This window comes from Nicotiana tomentosiformis, chromosome 1, assembly GCF_000390325.3.
Source record: "Nicotiana tomentosiformis chromosome 1, ASM39032v3, whole genome shotgun sequence".
Classification (NCBI taxonomy): Eukaryota; Viridiplantae; Streptophyta; class Magnoliopsida; order Solanales; family Solanaceae; genus Nicotiana; species Nicotiana tomentosiformis.
The window spans coordinates 126,527,071-126,551,624 of NC_090812.1; the positions used below are offsets into that span (position 1 = coordinate 126,527,071).

General features: G+C 36.7%; 1 pseudogene; it reads left to right on the forward strand.

Annotated features, from left to right (window-relative positions):
* The first annotated feature begins 1,158 nt into the window (after window positions 1-1,158).
* Window positions 1,159-20,520, forward strand: LOC104099942 (calcium-dependent protein kinase 20-like; annotated as a pseudogene).
* The last annotated feature ends 4,034 nt before the right edge of the window (window positions 20,521-24,554 follow it).

Below are 24,554 nucleotides of genomic sequence, written 5' to 3' on the forward strand. Positions count from 1 at the left end.
AATAGACTATTAGTGCTCCATGCGGAAGAATATGTATGACTTTGAGTCTAAAACCAAAGATAATGTATATTTTTGGGCTTTTTCTCAGTGTTATGACTAAAAGTGCACCACTTTGTTAAAGTAAATGGACTATTAGTGCTCCATGTGAAAGAATATGTATGACTTTGAGTCTAAAGCCAAAGATAATGTATTGTTTTGGGATTTTCCTCCCTAATGAGCATACTCCAACTTGGCTCCTCGTTTTAAAAGGAAAAATGACACTGTATAGCCGCTGTAAAAATAATAGCTGAATAAAAATATAAAATTAGTATATTTTTTGTATATATATACATTCTGTATGTTATATACAAAAATTATACAAATTTTATATAATTTTTCGGCTATCAGATGTAAGTAGTTTCTGGCGCGGGCTAAAAGTGATAATACCCCATATTAAAAGCTAAATAAATGTGTGCATACATCTCTTTCTCTCAATATTTTTACTTTCATTCTCATAATTATGTCTTTACTAATAAAATATTTTAGTTATTTAAAAAATAAATAGTTGTTAATTGTATTTAAATCTTTTTCAAATTTTATAAAACAAAAAATAATTCTTATTTGAGTTATAGAGAAATTGCCAAACTAATAAAATCATTTTGACTTGGAGATATAAATTTGAGCTACTTGTTAAATCTGGCGATTAATGATAGTTCAAGCCCAACGATTGGATCACAAAATTTTGTGTACCATTTAAAAAAAAAATAATTGTACGTAATTGTTGAGTTTTTTAAATTGAAGAATTTTTAAATTAAAAAAGGGGCGCTGGGCAAACACAGAAAAGCAATACGTCCACTACTATGACATCATCAGCATCAGCTGTACAATTTTTCAAAAGAGCAGAGGTGGCATGTAAAAAACTCAATGGGCCCTCAAATAAAAGCGGCAATTCCTTTTCGGCTATTGATAATGTTCAAATATTAAGGCAGTGAGAACAGTTCTCTTAAGCACGCTAAACCTATGAAATGTCGGAAGTACCCTTATATGCCGGGCAGACATGTCGTCCAGGTGGTGCCTGCTAACTCCCCTTATTCGATACTCCTATAACGTTTACAGAAGAAAACTTAAATATTTTCCAATTAAAATTTTATGCTACTCCAAAATTTTCCTGCGGGGGGAGATTGTGTATCTGTAAGCCCCTACAGCGAACACATGCATGCATACATGAAAGAATACTTTACAACTCATCAATTAATGAACCAATCAGAATCCGAATCAATCAAACTATCCATTCACCTTCCTTACCTCTACATTTCCTGACCTTCTTCCCCCAAAATGTTTCCTTAATATTTTCCCCAATTCTTTAAATCCCTGATATTTTCCTTTGCTTTCGAGTTTTGGAGCTGATTTCAAGATTAAGTCATACTCTGTTTGTTTTTTTCTACAAAATTAACCCAATATTTTCCTGAATTTTTGAATTTCAAGGGATTATTCAAGATTCTAGGAATCTGGAATCTAGGGTTCTTTGTGCTGCAGACCTGCAGTTGAGTAGTTAAACTCTGGGTTGTATTAACTATTTGGGGAAAAAGACTGTAGGTTCTTGAAGTGTTGTTTTAAATGTGAAGGACAAAGATTGTGTCCTTTGGAAAGTAATGGCATGTTTGGATGGTTTTGGAATTAAGAAATGGAAGGGATATATTGATTGAGGAGAAATTTGTTTGAATGGGGAATACATGTGTGGGACCCAATTTGGGTAACAATGGCTTCTTACAATCAGTCACAGCAGCTGTATGGGAAACAAGGCAGCCAGAACATTTACCTCTCCCAAATAAAGGGGACTCAAGTTCCCACAAGAACCAAGACAATTCAGTTGGTTCAGATGCTAAGGGCTGTGACTCTAATAAATCTGCCACTCAGAGTACCCCACCTCCACACCTTAAGATTACTGGGGAGGCTGAGTATGCTGGTAAAACAGTTGATGCCCCCAAAATGGAGGGCAATAATGACAAGAATGCACATGTTAATGATACTAATAAGCCGGTGGAGGCAGTGAAACAGAACAAGCCTAGTCATGTTAAGCGAATATCGAGTTTAGGTCTTAAAATTGAATCCGTTTTGGGAAGAAAAACTGGAAATTTGAAGGACATTTATAGTTTAGGGAGGAAGCTAAAACAAGGGTAATTCGGAATGACATTTCTATGTGTGGACAAGGTACACGGAAAGGAATTCGCGTGTAAATCCATTGCTAAAAGGAAGTTGACAAGTGAGGAGGATGTAAGAAGGGAGATTCAGATAATGCACCACTTGGCAGGGAACCCTAGTGTGGTACAAATAATGGGAGCTTATGAGGATGCCGTTGCAGTACATGTTGTAATGGAGCTTTGTGGAGGTGGGGAGCTTTTCGACAGGATTATAAAGAGAGGACATTACAGTGAGAAGAAAGCAGCTGAACTTGCTAGGGTAATTGTAGGTGTTGTGGAAGGGCCATTCCATGGGTGTCATGCATAGGGACCTCAAACCTGAGAACTTCCTTTTTATTAATCAGGATGAGGATTCACCCCTCAAGACAATTGACTCTGGGTTATCAATGTTCTTCAAGCCAGGTATTCCAGTTGCAAAACATTTTCTTTAATAATGATGTTGATCTAGCTTATTTGTTTTGTCATATACTCGGAGCTTCCTCGAAATTTTATGATCTCTTTTATGTCAAGGAGTCATCTTTATAGATTGATGACAAAATACATAAACGGCCCCTTTAAATTATCCTCAACGACTAGGTAGACACCTCAACTCACCCCATTTCCAGTTAGACACTTCAAGCTTTTAATAAAGTAGGTCAACTAAACACCCGAGACCAACAAACCTCATGCGTTAGTTACAATTTGCGGATGACGTATCAAACAGACAAATCATTAAATGACACGTGTATTTTGTTTTAAAAAGTTATTGTAACTTCCCTACCCCAAGACCATCGTCCCCACCGCCGCCCGCTACCTTATCATCGCCGCCTGCCAAACCTCCTCCACTCAATTTAACTAGGTTAGAAATGAAGTTGCACCATTTAACCACACTTTCTCTATTTGGAGCTAATACGAAGAAAGTTGTGTTTAAGTTCTTGCAATTTCGTAAGTAGAAGTTAACCCAGTCAAATTGAGGTCCTTAATAGAGGTACTGTAGCCTGAGTGAGAGTTGAGGTCGCTGGAAAAAATGGTGGCGCCGACGGTGATAATGGAATTTGAACCACAATTGATGAGATACTTTTCAGAAGGTGTAATTAGATGACAAGGACATGGAATAAAAAGATAAGCAAGAAGGAAAAGACGGGAAAAAGATAAATGGGAGAAGATTTTCCATGGAAAAAATAGTGGAGAAGAGTGCCGGAAGAGAAAGAATTAGGTGGGGTCCACATTGAGTTTCGGAAGACAAAAAAGGATAAACCTAATTATAAAGAGTTTCACGCGCTCCAATATGAGTGTAACACACATTTTGTCATGTCAGCGCAAGGGGTTTACGAGACACACTTCTTCCCAAGCAGAAGTGTTTATTTGGTTATAGGCTGAGTTGAGGTGTCTGCATGGTCGTTGAGGACAACTTAATGGGGTTCTTTATGTATTTCACCTAGATTAATCAATTGCTAATAATACTTTATTTGAGTTGGAACATCATGAGAACTTTGCAATGCTTTATGAGGTAGTTCATTGTTAAACGCTTGGCTCGGATGAACTCTGTTCCAGTATGTGTTGCTTTTTTATCTGATGGATGAACTATAGACATGCCTATAAAGGATAAAGTTTTTAGCTGTTTTAAGAGTCATGGTTATGTTTTAGGCGTAAGGCTCCTTATTGTCAAACTCAAAAGCATACCTAGAAGGTGCTTTGCCATTTTTATTAGCTGAGGAGGTTGTTTCTAAGAAAAAAAAACATCAGTCCTTAATTCATGAGTGGTTTTCTATGTGAAAGGAGGAGCCCTTTGGCTGTGGGTCTGTTATATTTTCATAGAGCATAATGTAATATTATTTTTGAAAATGTTTCTTGCAGTTAATGTATGAAACAGAGTTCCTCATCATTTACATGGCTAACTCTAGGTCTCTTTCATTATAGCCCCTTCAGATCTTTGGCAAAATTGGATACTTTGATAATTTGATGCATCTCACAGACCATTAATTATCTGGGGCTAATGTTATCAGTACATGTTATTGCAGTACCATCATTTTATTATTAATCATCGCCTATTTAGCGCATATTAATATCATGGATTGCTAGATTTGGTCAAGCTGACAGTAAACTTGTCTATGCCATCAATCTAGTGAAACTGGCAGCTTATATGTTCTCCAGTTCAGACATGTCCACTGATTCGCTGTAGCTCCATACCAAGTCAGTATCTCACGACTGGTCGACAGCACCAAGTCAAATTTGTCTCATGCTCACGCTAAGTCTGTCTTGTCTAATGACAACATCAAGTTAATTTATTTCTAATGATACCTCCCAGTTTTGATTTGAGAACTCAAGTTGTTTCTCCACTTTGAGTTTGAGGATGGATGTTATAAGTTGAGAAAATCAATAAGAGCATACTGCAGAATATTCTTTATTATTTTGTCATGGGTGAAAGTCAAGAGAATAATTATGACTATTGTGTGAAATATTCTTATTGATTATGCCAAGATAGTTAGAAATCCAAAGAATTAGGTAACTATCCTTATTACGTGAAACCCAAAACTCATATATAAGAAGTGCTCTTGTATGTTCTTCTTAACAATACAGTTAAAGGTTCTCTCTCCTTTTCTGTTTCACATCCAACATTTAGGTTCTCTGAATTTATGACTATTAATTAATAGGTGTAGCTAATGTACTTTGGATGATGCTAAAACTTCGTATTTCTTGAGAATTCTTCTGTGTTGAATAGAGTAACCTCTCATATAAAAGCTTAAAGTTTTAGAGAGGGACACTCTAATCTCCCTGATTATGCCACAGATCTACTCAGGAGCAAATCTGGGTCTTTTTTTTTTCCTTTCGGGGCCAAGCGCATGAAATACTTTTTGATAATGGGTAGTGGAAACTTGAAACCTAGGACCTCTGGCTGCTCTTATACTATGTTGATTTATCTAAACGTCTCCCGTACAAACTTAAACTTTTAGACAGGGGACATTCTAGTTTGTTAAATCATGTCTTCACATATGTACTCATCAAACCCAACATTCAATCTTTTGCAGCATAATTATGATTTGTGTGAGCTGTTGATGAAGCGTAGTCAGTTGGTTGAAGAATTTACAATCTGCACCTTCTACTTTAATAAACAAGGCCACTCCAGTTCAAACTAGTAAAACCTCTAAATAGGCTATAAATCAACTCTAGAGATATCTACGTTTCACCCCCTGTGATGGAAAGCAATTTTACCATGCATCTAATCCTAACATTGTATCTGATTCTGACATAGTAAACAGTGAGGGCATCTATGGTTTTCTTGCCTTTTCTGTTATCCCTGTTCTTATAACGCAATTCATGTGGCTATTCAATTTGTGTCTTGAGGACTTGACCTTGGCAGTTCGGTATATACAACCGTTGCTTTCATTTGAGAGGAATTTCGTGTAATAATAAGAAGCAAGCCATTCTTTTCTTATTTATTCACATTAAGCTTATTTTCTTATGGATGTAGGGTGTGTTTAGTATGAAGTTCCAATTTTCCCATGTTTGGTTTGCTTAAATATTTTGGAAAATGTTTTCCTCATGAACTCATTTTCCTTCAATTGGAGGAAAATGATTTCCCTACCAAAAGGAGGGAAAATATTTTTCAAAACTCTTTCTCAACCTTCTCCGCCCCCACCCTCACTCCCACCCTCAACCCAACCCCAACCCCATCCACCCCCTACCTCGCCCCCTCCCCCCTGCACGCGTGCCCCGTCCCACCCTCCCCCTAACATCGCCACCGCTACTCTGGCCCCTAGACCCTGACCTATCACCCTCCTCCGTCCTTTACCCATTTCGTCAAATATAGTGTTTGCCTAAATCATATATTTTCCAAAAATATTTTCTGCTACCTAACCAAACACCGGAATATGGGTGAGAATATCACTTATTTCCTTCATACCAAACACACCTGTAGAGTCTCAAGGATATGGTTCAATGCATGTTGTAGGCTGTAGTTGTTCTTCTTTAAAAATAATTTGCTGTTGCTGCCTACTATTTCTTCTAGCTGTTTTGTTGGCTGACTTTCTGACACCTGATATCAAGAAGAAATATTCTGTGCCCCTAGGTGAAATCTTCACTGATGTTGCCGGGAGCCCTTATTATGTTGCTCCAGAAGTCTTGCACAAGAATTATTGTCCAGAATGTGATTATATGGAGTGCTGGAGTAATCATTTATATTTTACTATGTGGAGTACCCCGCTTCTGGGATGGTCAGATCTTGTGAATCTCTTCCTTATTAATTTGGCTGTATAATTCTTGAAGCTAACATGATTAGGTCCATCTTGCATTTATTGTGTTGTTCTGAATCAGAGACGGAGCAAGGAATATTTGAACAGGTTCTAAGAGGGGGGGAACTTGACTTTGTATCAGAACCTTGGCCAAATATATCAGAAAGTGCAAAAGATCTTGTCAGAAGGATGCTTGTGAGAGATCCAAAAAAGCGGCTGACAGCCCATGAAGTACTTTGTAAGATGCAATATTCACTAATTTGATTCTTTATGCTCATAGCATCATCGTGTTTCCTTAATGTTTGATTATGATACTTCTCATCCTTTCTTCTTTATATTATATGATCATAGAGTCTGCAAACTTTTTTCCCAGTCCACCACTCCATTCAGTGTCATTCTTAGATAGAAAGACGGTAAAACTAATTCTTGATGTGCCAAATATTTGCTTTTCATTTATAGCGGAAGTCTTGCTTTAATGTATGCTGATGGGATTTGAAGCAAGGGGACACATGTCTCAATTAATGCAATAACTGTTATGTGAAACATATGGAATGCTTGTGAATTAATATTTCTCAGCTTATAGTAGAAAAAAAAAAACAGAGTATACATTAAAAGTAGAATTATATGGATGTCTACTGAATTTTGTTTTTTGGTGTAAAATGCAAAATGTATATGGTTTTATATGCCCTAATAGCCCTCATATACTCCTTTACATAGGTAAAAAGAGAGTTGGTTAATAAAATTTGTATATATTTCAGCATTTTCAGCTCACTCTCACTGCTGTTTTTGTGAATAAATGTTACACTACTTATAAAATGGCTGTAAGAAGGAATATGAATATGAAGAGAAGCAATATCATATTTCAACCTCAATTGTTTTGTAACTAGATGTTTAGTGCTGGAGTTTGGCATATTGTTGGTAAGATGAGACATATATGACAAAAGTGCCGACATTTATGAGCAATGTAGCTCCTTGCTGATTCCATGTTTTCTTTCCTAACCTTATCTTGTTCAGAATTTTTAAAATAAGCAAAAGATCTTGACCTTCTACATGAGCTCTTTTATGTGAGAGACTCGCAAAGGTGATAAGATAGGGGAGAAATAACGTAAAACTTAGTTCTAGACTAAGCTGCTCAGACTGTTCACTTTGACCCGTGTTGACACGAGGTGGGTGTGGGACCCGTACCGGATTTGGTCGACCGATTTTGGGTACTTTGACCAAAGTCAACGAAGAAATTCGGGATAGATACAATGATTTCTGAAATCAAAACAAAAGTTAGGGTAAAATTGAAGAAAATGGATCTTGTATATAGAAATTTCTATGTCGGTCATTTTCCTATTATCTCCTTCTCAGGTTCTCCTCTTGATCATTATTTTCTCCTTCTCGGAATACCTTGTAAGTTTTCCACATAACGTCTCATAATTTAGACATATTTTTATAACTCTAAATTTTAGATATTTGAATTATTTTTACCGAATCCCCGCACCCGTATCCGTACTTGGATCCTCACCCCCGAATCTTAAAATTTGTATCATGAAGGATCCGACTTCTAGATCCCCGCACCCGAGTCCGAGCAACTTAGGTTCTAGACTCATAGATTCTAACACTTTCCAATTTAGGTTACCTTGTCTATCCATGTACTTTCTTATGAAATTTTAATCTAAATAATGGGTGTTCTTATTATCCATATATCTCAGGTCACCCATGGGTCCGTGTTAACGGGGTTGCTCCAGATAAGCCTCTTGATTCTGCTGTTCTGAGTCATCTGAATCAATTTTCTGCAATGAACAAATTAAAAAAGATAGCTGTTAGAGTAAGTTATTCTAATCCCTAGGACCTTTGAGCAGTGAGAACCCCTAACAAATGGTATCCATCATGTTTTGGGAAAGTACATTTATAGAAATAATTGTTAGAAGTCATACCATGTACCATGAAATTTTTGGTATATATTTCTTATTAAATCATAAAATAAGGAATAGCAAAAGGATATTCTTCATAAAACTGTTATCAACTAATACTAGTTTTTTCAATTATTTTTGTTGCTGACCAATCCCTCTGTTATTTAGGTTATTGCTGAAAGTCTGTCCGCAGGGGAAATTGCAGGACTCAAGGAATTGTTCAAAATGATAGACACCGATAACAGTGGACATATTACACTGTGGAGGAACTGAAGAAGGGTTTGGAGAGAGTAGGTGCCAATCTGAAGGATTCAGAAATAACTAGTTTAATGCAAGCGGTAAGTAAATAATTTTGCTGTTTTGTCTATGAGCTATATTCTTTCCTGAATAGATCATGTTTACATAATCATAGAAGCCTTGAAATATTCTCTTTCTTATCGGAGACAGATATTAGACTATTCAGTATTTCATTTGAAAGTAGAATTTACCTATGTTACTCGGACTCTTCAAAAATGTTGTTGGGTGCGTGTCGGATCCTCCAAATTTAGTGCATTTTTTGAGGATCCGACACGGGTGCGGCAGCACTTTTGGAGAGTCCGAGCAACATAGGAATTTACTCCAGGAATTAAGGTGGAGCTGAATTCGTTTATAATTGACTAATATTTTTGGCAAAAGAAATTATCAATAACAAAGTCTTATGTATCAGAACATTAAAACCATTTTTTGCGCCTTATGATAAAGATGTCTATCGAAACAGCAATTTCTGTCCTTTTTCATCTTCACAAAGAATATTTAAACTAACAGCAATATAAAGAACTTTTGAATGATCCTATGAACAAGATACATCTAAATCATCTAAGTAATTTTGTTAATATTATGGATATAATTTACGATCGAAATTATAATTTTCTTTGATATCTAATACTTCATAGGGTTTCCTTTCAGAATTACATAATTATTACATCTTGAAAACATTAATTTTGGTGATTGGACAAAGCTGGTTAAATGAATTTTGTTAAGTTTGAATTTTTTTGAGATGGTAACTGTCACGACCCCAATTTCCCACCTTAGGATGTCGTGATGGTACCTAGTCTGTAAGACTAGGTAAGCCTAACACATGCTGATTTAATAACAGAATTGAACTATTTAATCATTTATCATAAACCATTAAATGACATACATAGCCGCAAGCGGCCAATAGTTATACATTTCCCAAAACCGGTAGTACGGAGTCATAAGCACTACTAAAACACACTAGAATTTCTAAACGTAATACTGTTTTGAATTACAATTTAACAATAGTATGATGAAGTAAGATGGTGATTTCGAGACCTGCGAACGTCAAGCAGGTATACCTTGAAGTCTCCCGCCGCACAGACGCAAATCTTAACAACACAATCAGAATACCTGGATCTGCACAAAAATGTGCAGAAGCATAGCATGAGTACAACACAGCGGTACCCAGTAAGTATCAAGCCTAACCTCGGTAGCGTAGTGACGAGGCCAGGTCAAGACACCTACTAGACATAGAAACCTGTTCAAGATATACATAAACTAACAATGGAAAGAACATCAATGTAAGACCCACGACGGAAAAATTATTGATTTATGACCAACAATGAAGTAATAGAAGCATAAATGGCAACAAGTAGTAAACGAGTAATAAAGAAACAACATAATCATAACACCGATGAGATGTAAATGAACTCAAATAAGAAAAAAATGGATGACAACTCAAAAAATCAAATTGCTCCCAACGCATGGACTTACAACAAGAATTATCCCGAGGCACCACACCTCATAAACCACAAGTCATGGACCACAATTTCCAAATCTTACACATGGTACCTCGTGCCCACAATAACAATCACCTTCGCACGGCAAAGCTCACGTGCTACCATGTACTTTGCAACCGTGATAAATATTAATTTAGATGAACGAAAGATATATTTAAACACCTTAAAACATAATAACAATCTTGAATAAAGTAAGGTGTCAAATGAAATAATGAGTTTAGTTTAGAAATCAAGTAAAGTAAAATAATATACAATTTGTATGAAACAGAGTATAAGATGGGTTTAGTTTAGAAATCAATAAAATTGAGTAAAAGTATCATTTTTAAACAAAACAAAACATAAGTTAAATTAACGAATTAAATATAAAATTTGTTAAGGAAAAACATGATAACAATTTTAAGTAAGGTAAACATCTAACAGGGTGATGAGTATAATTTGAGAACCCAATTATAGTGAAAGTGCGATAACCATTTAGAATAATAAGGCACCGAGTGAGATAACGAGTTCTATCTTAAGAGGCACATAGAATAAATAATGTTAATAATTCTTTTATTTAAACCATTATGTTACCAAAAACTCAACAGAATATGATATAGTGACTCCACACAATTAAATATTAATAACAGGGAAAGAAAACAGGAAATGAAAGTAAAGCAGTTAGTTTATGAAAATGAATTCAAACCTCACTATCAGAAAGCCCAGAATAACAAACTTCGTAATCTCATATAAAAATGTTGAAACTAACACAACAACAACAACCGGTACAACACACACAATCCGTTGTGGCGCGCAACCCGATCCCACCATAACATCCTTTATCAATATCAAGTGTAACGTAAATAATCCGTTACGGCGCGCAACCCGATCCCACCATATCGTCATTAATCAACATCATAATCCTCCCTTATTCCACCATATTATCATTTATCAATATTAGTTATTACGTACACAAACCGTTGCGACGCGCAACCCGATCCCACCATATCATTATTTATCAATATCATAATCCTCCCTTATTCCACCATTTTAATTCATTATCCTTCAATTCCCGTTGCGGCGTGCAACCCGATCCACAAACAATTTCAATAAACATAAACAATCCAATAACTCAATTTACAAGAATTTCTACAATCCAAGGGTATAAGTGCAAGGCAATAAAGGAACTACGTAATAATCAAAGGAATGCAACAAATCTTACAAAAACAACAGGACAAGTAAAGCACGTGACAATTAAGGTGTGCAAGTAAAACAGTTAAGGCAAGTAGCAAATAAGCATGGAGTCATGGAAGGGACGAACAATTCAATATTTCCACAACAAATAGTCCATGGCTCAACCACAATGTGTACAAGAATTTCAACAATAACAAAATGAATGGGAATGCTCAACAAGGAAAGGTATCTCAACAATTAACAACTCCATCTCAATGTGATAACGGGTATTACAACTTCAACACCAATAACTAAACAAGACGATATTCCACGAAATAACAATTTCAATTAAAAGTGATTCAATAATTAAGAGGTAACGAGACAATAAGGAATGCAATAACTTCAACTAAAGCATATAAGAGCAAAATAACAAGAGGTAGAACAAGTGCTAACAATGTCAAATAGAGCATGTAAGAGTAGATTAACAATGAGAGATATAACATGTTATGACAATTCAATTAAAGGCATGGAAAGAGTCTAGATAATCTAAACCGGTCAAATACCACATATAGCGAGCGTACCCACTCGTCACCTTGCGTACACGGCTTTTACATAACGCAAATAGCACAATCAATCCAAATCCTAAGGCGTAGTTTCTCCCCCACAAAGTTATGCAAGATATTTACCTCAACTAGGCCAACTCAACCCTTCGAAGTAGCTTTTCCCCTAAAATTCGCCTCCACACTGCTCAAATCTAACCAAAAATGACTTAATAACATCAAACAATGAGAAACCAACAACAACAACAACCACCACCCAGTATAATCCCACTAGTGGGGTCTGGGGAGGGTAGTGTGTACGCAGACCTTACCCCTACCCTGGGGTAGAGAGGCTGTTTCCAATAGACCCTCGGCATCCTTCCCTCCAAGAACTCCCCACCTTGCTCTTGGGGTGACTCGAACTCACAACCTTTTGGTTGGAAGTGGAGGGTGCTTACCATCAGAGCAACCCCAACAATGAGAAACCAATTACAATAAATAAAGCTATGATCTTTACATTTTCCCCAAAAAGTCAACAAAAGTCAACGCCGGGCCCGCCTTGGATTCCGAATCCAAGCTTATCCGAGCGAAGCCCGAACCAATACAAGCTCACACGAACGAAAACCGACTCAATCGGAGTCCGACAGCTCAACCAATTTGCCAAAACATCGCTCTTGCGTGTTGATAACCCAAGAGTCCAACCTACACTAGTTGGGTCCCATATCTCCCGAAATACTCTTCCAAAACTCGCCAAATTCGAGTATGTTGTTCTTCTAATATAGGAGAACAAGACTCCAAAAGGAATCGGAAAATAAACGCCTCTAACTCATTTTCAATTTTTTATAATTTAGGACATAACCCTAGGTCTTGATTCAAAGAATTAAATGGGTTTTCAATTAAAATCATGGATTAAAGCTTAAACCAAGGGAATGAATCAAAGGGAAATACTTAGGTTATGGTTTAGACCTTACCCTATGGAAGAAACTTGAAGAACATCCTTGAATTCTCCCAATCCCAAACTTTCAAGATAAGAAAAACTACAACAACATTAATAGCCAAAAACGCTCAGTTGTTCTGCCTCGTTTCTTGTGCCAAACGATCCCGAAACTCGCTTTTGATGCCTCCAATGGATTCCTCGTGAAATTCCAGTCAAGTTAGGCTTTTGAATCACTCTATTTGACCTTATAATGAAGGAGATGTGTTGGTTTCAATATTTGAAAATAGTGCAGATTTTTAAATACGAATTCAGTGGCAATTTCGCAATTAATCTGAAAAATCTGGCAACCCAATTCTTAGTAAAATGACCATAAATTCCTCATACGATGTCGAAACATGATGATTTCAGTTGCTATGGTTCCAAAATTACAATACGGATATAATGGTTTAGTCGAAACACGAATCAAAGGCTGTTTGCTTAATATGGTAACTTTTATGCTCAAATCGACGTCGGAACCAAAAACAATCACCATACAACCCAAACTTATCCAAAACTCATCGGAATTTAACCAAACTTTGTGGACATGTCCAAAATCATCATACAAACTTATTGGAATAATTAAAACTCATTTCCGAGTCCGTTTACCCAAAAGTCAAACTTTGGTTAACTCCCCCAACTTAAAGCCTCTAAAACGAGAATCATTCTTCCAAATCAATCCTGGACCGCTCGAAAACCGAAACCAACCATACACGCAAGTCATAATACATAATATGAAGCTACTCAAAGTCTCAAACCACCGAATGGAACGCTAAAGCTCAGAACGACCGGTCGGGTCGTTACAGTAACATATTTTTTTTTATATAAATGAAATTAGTACATAGGTTGTACTCAAACCATATTTATAAGTGGACAAAAGAAGAAAAAGTTCTGCTCTTTAGTCCTAGCAATATTCTAAAATATCTAGGATTGACATAGTATCCTCTGTCTAAATCTGTTTACACCAAAAACAAAATAGCAAAACACATTTTAGTTTGATCTTCTGCACTGAGTTGCTACTCTCAAAACATTTGGAATTCCTTTCTTTCCAGATTGTCCACCAAATACAAGCTGGGACAGTCCTCCATCTATCTCTATCTCTTGCTTCATCTCCAGTTTCATCCCAGCTAAAAAAACACTTACGTAATCTTACTAGGCATTGTCCAGGCTATGCCTCTGAGATTAATAAAGATCTTCCATAGATGGCCTGTTATCATGTAGTGAACAAATAGATGGCTAACTGTTTCAGCTTTTTCCCCACAAAGAAAGCACCTTGAACAGAGTGGAATCCCTCTCTTTATGAGATTGTCTTGGGTCAAGACAACCTCCTTTGCTAGTAGCCAAGTAAGACAAGCTATCTTATATGGGACTTTGACTTTCCAAATATGCTTCCATGGCTAATTAGTTATTTGCTGATTAGAATGGTTTAAAAACTTGTATGCTGAATTCACCTTATACATGCCTTTGTTGTATCCCTACCACCATTATGTATCCACCCCACTCTGTAACCTTTTAAAATCTTCCATCTGTTTGTAGAACTCAGTCAATCTAGCCATGTCCCAGTCATTCAACATCCTCCTAAATATAAGATCCCAATCTTTGGAAGTCCATACTTCAGCTACTGTTTTTTGCTGATGTTGAACTAAACCGTATATATCAGGGAAAATTTCCTTTAAACAATCAGCTCCCAACCAGTTATCCTTCCAAAAGAAAGTTTTGTTGCCATTATTTACTTTGATGGTAGAATGACTCTTCTTCACAAGCCAAAGTAACCTAATGGACCTCCATAGACTAACTCCATATGCTGTGTTAACTACCTTTGACACCCACTTGCCTTCCTCTCCATATTTAGCTTTGATTTCACTATCCCATAAGGTTTCAATTTCCTGAGAGTATCTCCATAGCCATTTCATCTTTAGGGCCTTGTTTTGGTTCTTCAGGTTCCTAATGCCTAAATCACCATGAATAGCTTCCGTAGTCGAATGTCCCGGCATGAATCCGAATTGGTTCTCAGAAATAGACACATTCCTCCTAACCCTGGCTTCCACCACATCTCCCAAACCTTCATAGTGTGGCTTAACAGCTTTATACCCCTATAGTTGTTGCAACTTTGGATATCACCCTTGTTCTTGTACAACGGAACCATTGTACTCCACCTCCATTCCTCTGGCATCTTCTTCGTCTTAAAAACAACATTAAACAACCCAGTAAGCCACTCCAAGTATTCTTGGCCTGCGTTCTTCCAAAATTCCATCAGGATTTCGTCTGACCCCGTCGCTCTGCCCCTGCTCATCTTACGCAACGCCCCTTCCACCTCCTTGACCTTAACTCGCCTACAATACCTAAAATCACCCAACACAATGGTTCTGTCCCCCTCCTCGTTCAACAGTTTATGGAAGTATGTCTGTCATCTTCGTTAATATGCGCCTCGTCCATCAATACTATGCCGTCCTCGTCTTTGATGCACTTGACTTGGTCCAAATCACGGGCCTTTCTCTCCCTCACCTTGGTCCATATTTATGCAAGTATTAAAAATTCTTGCATTGCTAATACCATAGTTTGCTATGTATTAGTTATACATAGGATAATACCAAATAGAATGTATAACTAATAACTAATACTAGTTATACACGGGTTGAAAAAATGTACCAAACAAGGGATTAGTAATGCACAAAGCTAATGCTTGCATTATTTTTTCTAATACCTCCTACCAAACAACCCCTAAAGGTGTAAGAAACAAGTGAAAGTTTCAAGAACTAGAATCCCATGAAGGGAGCACTACTATGAAAGAAGATGTAAGCACTGATAGGCTATCAAATAAAACTTCTGTTAATTTTTCACTTCAAAGGACGGACATGGGAAATATGCTTGGTGATAATATTATCCCTGATCTTGTATGGCAGCCATTTAGTTAAAATGCTCTATTTGATTTTAATTCATAGTATAGGGAATGCAGAACCACAACCATGTCCCTTCCAAAAGAAACATTTTCACAAGCAAAATACAATTAGTAAACGGTCTTCTCAAACAAGGTCAACTCTTCCTGAAAAAATATTAATTTGTCAACCTTCCAATCTGTTGATTGACCCCTTAAATGTGATAGAGAAAGCAAACTGATAAGGCATACTACAGGGAAGAATAATTATGAATTATGTGAATGCCTAGAGAGGAAAATAACCTAAAGAACTATGTGAATGCCAAGACAGCATAACCCTCAGAAGTCACCTACTAAACATGTTAACAACAGTAGCGAACAATGATCATAGTGAGAAACAAGATAACCTGGGAAAAACGACTGGAAGTGCATAAAGATAACTGTCTAACAACTAAATTCTTTTATAGAATCACTTTATAATGTGCTATATTTATCCGATGTAGACACGACTAGATACAATGTTACAAATATACACATTTAAGTAAGTCTAGATTAGCTATTTGACACTTTTATTGTGGGTGATAAGTGTCGTGTGTACCCGAAGCTTCATGTATATATATGAGTTGTGGACCGGTGATGCACTTGGTGAGTATATCTGCAAACTGATCGTTCAATTTTGGAAGCTGGTATGTCCCACATTGGTTGGGAAATGGGTTGTGGTCTTCTTATATGGTTTTGGGTAATCTCCCCCCTCATTAGCTAGCGTTTGGGATTGAGTTAGGCTCAAGGTGTAATTCTTTACATGATATCAGAGCCAAATCCATTCCAATTCTTGATTTACTCAATGACGGACCCCCATATTATGTTGTCCATGCTCCAATTGTTAAGCCTGGATATGTGAGGGTGTACTATTGTGGGATGTGAGATTGGTCTCGTTATATTGTCTTGAGCAATCCTTACCTTATGAGCTGATTTTGGATTGAGTTAAGCTCAATGTCCATTTATCCACATGGTATCAGAGTCAAACCCATTGATTCTGTTATTCTATTTCTCAATGTTGGGCCTCCTTGTAATGTTATTCATACTCTAGTTTTCCATTCTTGGACTTGTGGGGAAGTATAAGGTCTCACATTGATTGAAGGAATGTGATGTGGTCTCTTATATGGTCTTGGACAATTCTCCCCTTATGAGCTTGCTTTTGGGGTCGAACTAGGATCCTGGTCTATTTCCTTACAAAAGCTTATTTACTACGTATCCTGAGAGAATTTCTCTGACAAAGTGACAGTTGGTCTATATATGTTCCTCTTATGAAACATTAGATTTTATGAAATTCGAAGTACAACTTGATTATCATGCAAGTTCCATATGTCTGGTCTGTTAACTTCAATACTTGAAAGAATTGTTTGATCCATCCAAGTTCAATCTTAGTCATGCAAGAGAAAGTATCACCATTATAGAGTCCAAATACCTGAGTACAATTTTGATAACTCGAGAGGCCTTAAACCAATCAATTTTACCTTCAAAGCAAACTTGATCATGCAAACTCAACAACCAATAGATTATTTATTTGGAGGTAGAGCTATGAATAAGCTTCCAAATCCCACTATATTGTAGAGGAAACATCTCAGTCATAGCTTGTCGCCATCCCGCAGAAGAGAGGGCTAGAAAAGTGGGCTTCACCTGTTAACTTGGAACAGAAACTGTGGTCAAGGATGATAGAAGTATAACCCGGGAAAGGTTGAGTTTAAAAGAATGTCATTGGCTCATACAGGAAAGGTTGAGGTCAGATGAATGGCAACAATATCCATTATGAACCCTAGAAAAACCAAGAAACACACACTTAATAGCAGATGTACTCCCGAGACAGGAAGATAAAGAGAACATAAATGCTGCATGGGAATAAATAGAGCATAGTACCCAATTAGGAATAGCAGAGGAAGGATTAAGACTAATCAAACAACAGGATATGAGGACTACATCTCTCCAAAAGTGCAACGAATCATTGATTGTATGAGAACGGTTCGAACAGTCTTAATAAGATGCCTATTGGAGGGATAGGATATTCTTCTGCATATGACTTCAGTCATAATTTCATAAATACTACTAACAGTACAGGCTAATACCTATTGAATGAGACTTCTTAGGAACTAACGTAATGATTAAAAAAGAGTCAATACTTCTTGACTCTATCACTTGTATAATAGTCATCAAAAACTCTTAAAAATTTGATCTAGACTAGCTATTCTCTGGACTAATGTTGCTAATAAATAAGTAGATGGCTTCAGCTTGTGATTGGGTATGAGTTCACCATTGGTCATATCATACTTCGGTATACTTTAACGAATTTAATTTATTTTTAAAGGCTTAAATTAATAAAATATCTAAAAAATTATTGGAATCAAAATATTCTTAAACTGAGTTGGACTTTAAAGGCAAATGTTGCTACTAAACTGTAAAAAATGGATAATATGTTAAATTTACTAATACATTCTGCGAAATGCAATCTGTTATTTACTGGGGGATTGTCTAATCATGTAATTCTGATTCAGAACAGGGCTAAAAGGACACCACAGTGAACTCATCAGGTTTAGGTGTCATATCTCCAATCATAACAGCAGGTCTAACTACCTCTGATCCAAAGATAATTTAAACATGTATTGTTGTTCTGTGAAAAGTGATGCTAGTCAAGGACATAATCATGTGTCTATCTTCTTCGCACTACTTTTGGAGGATTTGACATGCACCTGGCGACATTTTGGGAGAGTCCGAGCAACATAGCTTATAACTCTTTCCATGATTTTAAACTCTTTTAGTGTGCCTCAATATCTTCAGCAAAACGGTACCTTCCCACCTTGTGCGAGTTGATCTAGCTACATATTTCAGTATACTAAAGGAGGCAGACCCCACTGGACGAGATGAACTGAAGAACACATTGTATAGGAAAAAATCAAGATTGAAGACTTCTTCCCACGGACCTACGCTAACTAATTCACTCCAAGCTCGATTGCAGCTTGATCGCTCAAAAGGATCTTGGAAAATATTCTTCCTATCTAGTGAGAATAAAAATGATAAAATGAGTGAAGAAACAACCAAGATTTGACCTAGAGTGGTTTAAGTGAGCAGAAAAAAGGGGATATCACTAAGTTGCATTTCCTAGTTACATTCTCAAAAGCATGCCTTTTACCATTGAGTCTAGAGCGCCCAACTGTTCACCTGATGTCCTTTTAAAGGCTCGAGAGCAAAATGCTCTTTGCTGAAACACGTCCCATTAGGATCATGCGCATTAATAAAAAGTCTTGAACAAAAAAGTCATTGTGCCAGAAATGATCCTAGTTTCCCTCTCAAAGGAAAAGAAAAAGGAAATTCTTTACTTTGTTAAATCCTTGTAAAGTATTTTGAAATTCTTGAGTCAGTTCTGCTGTACATTTCAACTTCTCTGTTTCTCTTGTTTTCTGGTTCTACGTGTGACACATTTAAGATTTCGTTTTAGCACTGGGTAAATTTTCCGCAGAGGAGGCAATAATGAGGAGTATCTAATGAAAGTATTAGTTAGTAATCTTGTAATTATTGAACTAACAGCAAGATTTGGCTTTTTGATAAGAAAGTTACACTAGGGGTGATATCTGGTGCTAAATTCCTTCAGCAAGTGAAGAGGCTCTTCACCCATCCAATCTAATGCCAACCTTTACTGTCTTCAACCAAAATAACAACTAAATTAAGAATATAAGTCCTGGAGAACTTACAAGTTATTCAAGCAAATAATCAATGATGTCTTTGAAGTTTGAAGTGACAAACAGCATATGAGAGCTCAACCTTTTTTGGAATATGAATTTAACTTTCTATCAGTAAAATTATTAGTGAAGTGTTGAATACTTTTTCTTCTAGTTGCTTCTTCAGACATTCAGATATTCCTAATCATATATTGTCAAACTTGATCCATTCTCAAACAAGCTTCTTTGCGCAATTGCAGGCAGACATTGATAATAGTGGTACCATTGACTATGGCGAGTTTATCGCTGCTATGCTCCATCTAAATAAATTCAAAAGGAGGATCACATGTATGCGGCTTTTTCTTATTTTGATCAAGATGGTAGTGGGTATATCACAAAGGATGAGCTGCAACAGGCTTGTGAGAAGTTTGGAATGAGCAATATCCCCATCGAAGAACTTATGCGTGAAGTTGATCAAGATAATGTACATCCCTCTGTCCTCTTAAATTTCTTGTGATATCTTTGGAGAACCATGCAGGGTTAAATCTAGTAGAATTTCTTCTAATCTCTTTGCTCAAACTCAATGTTTTCTACCCATATTAATATTTCAAGATGGGTGAATCGATTACAATGAATTTGTAGCAATGATGCAAGAGACTGGTATTGGCGAGAAGGGAAGCAGAAGAATGTAAGCATTGGCATTTCAGAGGCGTTAAAGCCCGGTAAAGCTTGATAAAATCATACTACATCGGCCACTTGCATTTATCATCCCGATAAATACGTGACAAAAGAAACTTTTACTAAGATTAGTCAGGCATTGGAGAGGGAATGCTAGTTTTCTTCCTTAATAGCATTCCCATTTTGTATCTTTGATTTGTATATTTATTTATTCACTTCTATGTAGGAACACTTAGGAAATTGGTGTTCATAGCTCCACTTGTTTTAGATTTTAGCTTGTCTGTCCATTTGATCAATATGGTAATCTGAGATTACATTTGAATAGTGGTTTACTGGCTGTTCTGTTTGTAGATTTTTTGTGGAGTAGGTTCTCAAGTTGGATATGTCTAAGCTGTTAGAAACGGCACACACTTTGAAACTGCAGTATTTTGTTATTTTGATACCTTGAAGATGGTGGATACTCGTTTTTATTGGTTATGATGATTTAATGACTAAAGAATGCATTCATTAATTTCTGTACCTCATTTGGCAAGGGTTTATTCAGTCCTGCCAAAACTAGTTTTACTTAACTAATAACATCCTTTTGCTTTCCTCCCTTTTCCTTGTACGACCTCCCCAAAAATGGACAAAAGAAGTGGGTTAAGAATTGTTAAATGCCCAATTTGTGCAACTTAGACTAGAAATTCATACTTAAGAGGTAAGTATTTTAAGAAACGTTAATAATCAGCTTAGGAGTAGTAGTTATCATCTTTAAATTTCCTTTACATGAAAGTGTCACGACACAATTTCCACCAAGTCGTGATGACACCTAACCTAACCCGATAGGCGAACAAACCCACGCTAATATAACTCGAGCAGAAAACCGCCATATAAATAATGAGGTTAAAATGCGAAATTCAATAAAAGCTACTCCAAGAACTAGTGTCACTAGTCATGAGCTACTAAGAATAAAAATACAATGCTGATATAAAAAAAATACAATATTTGTTTGAAATATATAAAGCAGAGATATAAGGTCCTTTTCTACCATGAACAAAATGACAAATAGCAACTGGACGCTAATGTATCTTCAATGTTCGCTAACGAGCGCAAAACACAACATAAAATTATTGCTCGCAAATCAAATATAGTATAGTATAATATCGTATCCATAGGGATTGGATTTAAACAATATTCTCGTAGTTTCTAGCTTGGTTGCTATCCAAGATGATCAACAGTTGAGATTTATAAGATGTCTAACTAAAATTAACTAAGAATCTAAAGTTATTGATTAATGACAGTCGAAATAAGGAGTAAGCAATGAAGGTTATCAATGGGAGAAGATAGGGTTTTGATAGGATATGTGCAAGATAATTGTTCGGGATCTAACTCTAGCTAATTCACTTCTATTATTCAAGCGAGTCTCTTGAGTTCACTCAATTATTAGTTCAAACGTTCAGCAAAAACTCCTCTCTCAATTAAGTTTTAACCTCACAAGATGAACCAATGTAAGCACGTGAAGATATGCAAGAATTCGTAGTGGATTGGTCTTTAGAAAAACGTCTTTCGATTATTCTCCTAACTAGATTTAATTAATGATTCAACTAGCCTCTTTCGATTACTAAGAAGAATTAATGAACTCAACTAACAGTATAATGCAAAGATATCACAAGTTATGCCTCTCTCGATTACATGAACTAGTGAATATAGATGCAACGATTAAATCATTCAAAAATGCTTCAATACATAAAACTAGAGTTATAATCCACAAACAATCATCAATACACCAAATCTATCTAACCCTAAAGATAACTACTCCATAGATATAGAAAAGTTCATCACAAATATAATTAGAGTATAGGAAAACATAAATTCAATCCAAACTCGGGTCTTGAGTGAGGAAGGAATGATGAAATCCTTGTGCTTGTGTTCTTCCAACTCCTCCTTAGCCTCCTTAGGTCCAAAGTATGTCAAAAGTCCAGAAAATAACGTTTTTCCATGTATTTATACCAAGTAGGGCCGGGCCCAGACGAAACCACCTTCTCCTAGCCGAAATAGGACATTGGCTCTGTAAAAATTACACAGGCGCGCCGCATGGGGCGACGCGCCATTTGGGGAATTAGTGGGGAAACCCAGAGAGTCAAAATATGTCAGGCAGCAGGAAATAAGCAGCCGCGGCGCCCCACGCGTCGCGACAGTGGGGTTTTCTCAGAGTACGAATCAAACTTCGATTTTTGACGTCCAAACTTGGTCCTCGACCCCCGAACACGATCCCGACTTAATCCCTTAGGCTTTTACTCAGACTTCAATGCTCCAAATCGCTCGAATTCATTCCATAACATCTACATAGCTCGGAATCACTCCTACAAAGCATGAAGCACACAATAAGTGCAAAACACTACCAATTAAAGCTCAAACACAAATAAAGTGCAGCGAATTAGAGTGCAATAAGTGATTAAAACACGTAATTATAGCCTACCATCAACATCCCGTACTTAAACCATTGCTCATTTTCGAGCAATCAAACTACACTTCATATCGACATGACCTTTTTCAACAACTCTCATAACTCATCACACCAAGAATATTTAAAACAGATTAAACACAATACTGTAACATCCTTGCCTCAAGATTTGACTCAAAAGCGCCATGCATTTTTTCACAACCCGCTCACTTACTCTAACATAGAGGTCAACGACATTACCTTTCCTTCATGAATCAAGTGCCCTCACACAATAATAGAGAGTAGTCCCACACACAATAAAATTTAAGAACAATCAGGAACTCAAGATAGAAAGAATTCACTCACTCTCTGAACTAACATTCATATGCCACTCAAGACGTACCATAGGCTTACCCGTAGTATACTACTTTACTAATTGAGCTCATTCAATCAAGGATCAAGTAGGACTTTAATTGGTTGTAAGTAGTCTACGGGATGAGTAAGATACATTTGGATATAAGAGTGACTATACCTCTTTAAGCACTTTAATACATACAATTAACCATTCAAAATCCCACACTTATGTCAAACCATAACTCCACCTTCACATCAATATACATTAACTCCCTACTTCTTTAAGCATAATTACATCAAGTTGCCACTATCAAGGAATATTTTTTCACAATCATACACTTCTTTTTTCTTTCTTTCAATTCAAGTGACTCTTACTTTTTCAAAACATTGCACCTTTCTCCTTATTTTAATAGTTTCACTCAAAAGCCAAACTAACCACCCCACACTTCAACTTTTACAAAGTTCATAACAATTTCAAGTGCTCATGAGAGGTATAAGGTTCAACTAGATGGTCAATTCAAACAAATGGGTAAAGCTTGAAATCTGGTTGCCAAAGAAATAGGATTACAGGCTCAACGCGGTTAATTAAGATACATAACAATTAGGTGGGTAAAAGCATATAACTGGCTCAACAAAGAAATGCCTATATCACTTCCAAGACCGGATAAAACTACTATTTCGCTTTGCAAACACACAAGGCATGTTCTAGACATCAAATGCAATGCACAGAACAACACAAAACCTCACACGCACATGACATATAACTCACTCAGGATTGGACTATCAAGACACTCTAGTAAAAGCAATTAAGCAAAGTTAAGATCATACACTTTAAGGTACTTATACTCTCAAAAACTGAGCCTAAGTGTCACAACTAAAGCACTCACTATTCTCAAGGTATAATAAAGTTAAGAGATATTGCCTTCATTTAAAATCACAGCACAAGGTTTCCTACTCCTAACAAAAAAAATATAAAAACTAACTACATCCGGTTCAAACAAAACTATTGAAAAAGAACCGCCGCACAAAGAAAAACCAAGGGGGAATTATTACACTACCTACAAACGAAAATCTTTTTTGTCTTTTTTCCTTTCGACTTTCATCCCTCAAGAAACCTGTCGATGATATCCATCGTCGGGAAAAATCAAAAATTATAAATTTTTTATGATTTTGTTTTCTCTAGCTACTAAAACTAACAAAACAAAAAAACTAATATACATACATACAACATATCCCCCACCCCCACACTTTAAGTTGTGTCATGTCCCCATGACACACAATTAAAAAGTATAAGGTAGAGGAAACATCCCTGAACGTCTAGTCGGGGTCTGAGTCGAAGTCGGGCTCCATTCCTCGTGCCCTAACTAATACACATATCCATGCCGACAACTTCTTCTCAGCCTTCTTGGGGTACACCCCACACTTCTCTTTCTAGCTCACTATAGCCTTCTCTTTCGGGCCCTTCACTTTTCACTCAACACTAGCAGCTGGTTTGTCCTTTTGTGCCCCCTTTGCTACAATCATCTCAAAAGACACAGTCTCCTCACCCACTCTAAGCATGAGTTTTCTATCGTGTATGTCTAATATAGCTCTACCCGTCGCTAAGAATGGTCTTCCTAGGATGGGGGGACCTTCTTGTTTTCCTCCATATTCACCACTATAAAATCCATAGGAAATACGAACTTATCCACCCGAACTAACACATATTCCACTATCTCCTCGGGTATTATAGTCGTTTGGTCTGCTAGCTGCAAAGATATGGGTGCAGA